Below are 4,113 nucleotides of genomic sequence, written 5' to 3' on the forward strand. Positions count from 1 at the left end.
AGACATTTCTGGCTGTCTGTCTTGGCTTATATTTATAACAATCCTTTCTTCTGTGGCGAATTTTGTCACATTACTAGCATTTAACTGAACTGTTTCCTTTAATTTTTTCATTATTGCAGCTTTCCCTTGTTTTGCAAACTGAATAATTTTTCAGTTCTTTTAATCATTCAGTAATGTCATGGACCAAATTAGAATCCCCTCTTTCATCAGACACAGAGCCGTACTTAGAGGGCTCTTGGAGATCAACTTAGTTGCTTCCTCTTCTGGTGCACTGCTGCAAAGAAAGATACAAGTTCTGTGGCAAATTCCATAGCCTCTTAGAGTGGCTTTGGCCTCCTCTTACTGATCTTGATCTGCAAGTTCAAGTCCAGCTAAGCACCTATAAACTGATCCATCACCAACTTATCCTGGAAGGTCTTGTTGGTATCTGGATATGCCAGGAACGCAAGCCTCCACAGGTCCTCTGCCAGTTGAGGTGGGGTTTCATATTTCCCTCTCCTAGCTTTTAGCTGTGCCCTGGCCAGCTCAGATTGATAGCTAGCTCCAAACTACATGTCTGAAGCTTATACGAGGTTTGGATGACTCATTTTCTTTTCTGGGTGTGAGTTCTGCACCTGCATCACAGCTGGGCCACTGAAATTGGCTGCCTTTTTCTGTCTTTCTTCCCAGCCATTCGAATTACAATGTTGAATTGAGCCAAATAAGACTCACAGGGAGTTTTCCCCTCAAAGATAGCAGGCGTTTGCATCATCTGAGCTGGGACAGCCTGACCTCCCCTCTATGGGTTACAGAGTAAAAAACTGTTGTAAATGTCCAGTCTCACCCAAGTCCTCTAATTGGTCACTTCCAGATCCAGGCACTTGCCTTCTGCTGTGATCTGTGACCCTTTAATTTCCTTCTGGAGTTGAATTTTCAGCTCCTTCGGTCCTTACAGCTCATCTTGGTTAGCAAGTTCTAAACTGGTCAAAGCCTACTTGGTCTCCACTATTTAATGGAAAAATTCTGTTCTGTGGCAGTCAGGTTGCTGGTTACCTCATCAAGCTATTTTACCATTCTAGCTTTGCTGCATGGCAGTTGGTTTCCAGTTTGTCCAGGCACTTTGTAATTTCTGTTCCAAAAGGGATTTTATCTCAACCTACGAATCATCTCTGAGTTCTTTCTGGGAACCTCCAGCTCTTGTTTTAGGCCCTGTGTTAATTCCTTTTGCAAAATCTCTAGCTCCAGTTTTAGGTCTCATTTTAATTCCTGCTCGGCATTTCTGATTTCTGCAAGTAATTCCATTATATAGTCCTGTGACCCAGGGAGTCCCTCAGTGCTAACTAGCAGAGGGCACACCATACCACAACTTACATCAGGCCTGATACACTCATTGCCCCAACACACTGGTGTCATAATCTGTGTCTCAAAGGTGTCATGTTAGTTTTAGGGAGACTTGGGACTGGAAGGGCTGTGGGTGTCACTCTGTAAGGAGTAACTAGGTTGGCGGAAGCCAGGGTGAGGCCCCTATCCTGTATGTTGCTGGGGTCAGGGCTCCAAGTCAAAACTGCACAGCACAGACACATCTAGGGTTACTAGACAGGTGGTGCCAGAACCTCTTACAGTTCTGGGTGGACCCCCAAAGCATCACAGTTCCATCTTGGTTCAACAGGAATACCAGCTCACAATCTCTCTCCCTGGAAACTAGATCCTACTCCTAACACCAGTGTTGCCCCTTTTTGATCTGAGTAGTTAGTCAAAGATAGGTGCTTTGGGGATGTTCCAGTTGGAAGTAAAAATTGATGGAGTCTGGTCTTTTCTTTGATGCAATCTTATTTAAAATGATGTACTAAGTCCTGCTTCTCTGAATCCAAGAGGAACTAAGAACAAAAGAAGCAGTTACTTAACTTACAGACTGAAGCGTCTTTACCCAACACCAAACCCAAAAGTGCTCTCTTTTGTGTTTACAGGGTCACACACTGTGCTCAAAGGCTACCGCTTGGCTTTCTTGCTTTTTGTCTCTGGGCTTGTCTACATCACAAAGTTGCAGCGCTGGTGAGGGGGTTACAGCGCTGCAACTTAGGAGGTGTACACATCTGCAGGGCATCACCAGCGCTGCAACTCCCTGTTTACAGCGCTGGCCGTACTCCCGTTTTGTCTCGGGTGTAGAGGATCCAGTGCTGGTGATCCAGCGCTGGTAATCAAGTGTAGACACTTACCAGCGCTTTTCTTGACCTCCGTGGAATAAGCAGGTATCCCAGCATACCTGAGGAAGCCTCTCTGGTAATCAAGCAGGTATCCTTCCCCGCGGTTTGCTCCGGTGTTCTCCGAATCCCCCCCCCAAGCGGGTCTCCTTCCCCGCGGTTTGCAGGGGGGTTCGGGGAACGCGAGAGCAAACCGCGGGGAAGCAGGTCTCCTTCCCCGGTTTGCTCTCGCGTTCCCCGAACCCCCGAGCAAGCAGGTCTCCTTCCCCGGTTTGCTCTCGCGTTCCCCGAACCCCCGTGCAAGCAGGTCTCCTTCCCCGGTTTGCTCTCGCGTTCCCCGAACCCCCGAGCAAGCAGGTCTCCTTCCCCGGTTTGCTCTCGCGTTCCCCGAACCCCCGTGAAAGCAGGTCTCCTTCCCCGGTTTGCTCTCGCGTTCCCCGAACCCCCGAGCAAGCAGGTCTCCTTCCCCGGTTTGCTCTCGCGTTCCCCGAACCCCCGAGCAAGCAGGTCTCCTTCCCCGCGGTTTGCAGGGGGGTTCGGGGAACGCGAGAGCAAACCGCGGGGAAGCAGGTCTCCTTCCCCGGTTTGCTCTCGCGTTCCCCGAACCCCTGTGCAAGCAGGTCTCCTTCCCCAGTTTGCTCTCGCGTTCCCCGAACCCCCGTGCAAGCAGGTCTCCTTCCCTGGTTTGCTCTCGCGTTCCCCGAACCCCCGAGCAAGCAGGTCTCCTTCCCCGGTTTGCTCTCGCGTTCCCCGAACCCCCGTGCAAGCAGGTCTCCTTCCCCGGTTTGCTCTCGCGTTCCCCGAACCCCCGAGCAAGCAGGTCTCCTTCCCCGGTTTGCTCTCGCGTTCCCCGAACCCCCGTGCAAGCAGGTCTCCTTCCCCGGTTTGCTCTCGCGTTCCCCGAACCCCCGTGCAAGCAGGTCTCCTTCCCTGGTTTGCTCTCGCGTTCCCCGAACCCCCGAGCAAGCAGGTCTCCTTCCCCGGTTTGCTCTCGCGTTCCCCGAACCCCCGAGCAAGCAGGTCTCCTTCCCCGGTTTGCTCTCGCGTTCCCCGAACCCCCGAGCAAGCAGGTCTCCTTCCCCGCGGTTTGCAGGGGGGTTCGGGGAACGCGAGAGCAAACCGCGGGGAAGCAGGTCTCCTTCCCCGGTTTGCTCTCGCGTTCCCCGAACCCCCGTGCAAGCAGGTCTCCTTCCCCGGTTTGCTCTCGCGTTCCCTGAACCCCCGTGCAAGCAGGTCTCCTTCCCTGGTTTGCTCTCGCGTTCCCCGAACCCCCGAGCAAGCAGGTCTCCTTCCCCGCGGTTTGCAGGGGGGTTCGGGGAAAACTGGAGCAAACCGGGGAAGGAGACCTGCTTCCCCGCTGTTTGCTCTCGCGTTCCCCGAGCAAACAGCTCTCCTTCCCCGCGGTTTGCAGGGGGGTTCGGGGAACACTGGAGCAAACCGGGGAAGGAGACCTGCTTCCCTGCGGTTTGCTCTCGCGTTCCCCGAACCCCCCTTGAAGCCGCCCAACAGCGCTGCAGTGTGGCCACATCTAACACCACTTGCAGCGCTGGTTGCTGTAAGTGTGGCCACTCTGCAGCGCTGGCCCTATACAGCTGTACTAATACAGCTGTAACAACCAGCGCTGCAAAATTGTAGATGTAGACATACCCTCTGCCTCACTTTCTGTTATGTGTCTGCTTTCAGTTTGTGTGTTCTGTTTTCTCTCTCACATACACACCCCTGGTCCCAGTACACAGTGGAATGCCTTGCTCACAGAATACTACTAGCTTCTGGGCAGACTCTATTAGTCCTTGTTTAAGGTGTGGCCCCTTAAGTGTCTCTTACAAATATCTTGAATGAAGGGTGTGTTCACACCTCGGTTTGAATGACTTTTTACTCAACCCACAACTGGGTTTCACCCAAATCATAACAAGTCACTTTCCTGATCTGCTCT

At 52.4% G+C, this 4,113-nt stretch overlaps 1 long non-coding RNA gene across 1 annotated transcript; it reads left to right on the forward strand.

Moving 5' to 3' along the window:
* The first annotated feature begins 2,603 nt into the window (after positions 1–2,603).
* LOC127057309 (uncharacterized) lies at positions 2,604–3,301 on the forward strand. The gene is made up of 3 exons (XR_007776057.1): positions 2,604–2,687; positions 2,751–2,850; positions 2,901–3,301. It is a non-coding gene; the product is annotated as an uncharacterized LOC127057309 (long non-coding RNA).
* Positions 3,302–4,113: the final 812 nt, after the last annotated feature.

The sequence above is a fragment of the Gopherus flavomarginatus genome, chromosome 8, assembly GCF_025201925.1.
Source record: "Gopherus flavomarginatus isolate rGopFla2 chromosome 8, rGopFla2.mat.asm, whole genome shotgun sequence".
Lineage (NCBI taxonomy): Eukaryota > Metazoa > Chordata > Testudines > Testudinidae > Gopherus > Gopherus flavomarginatus.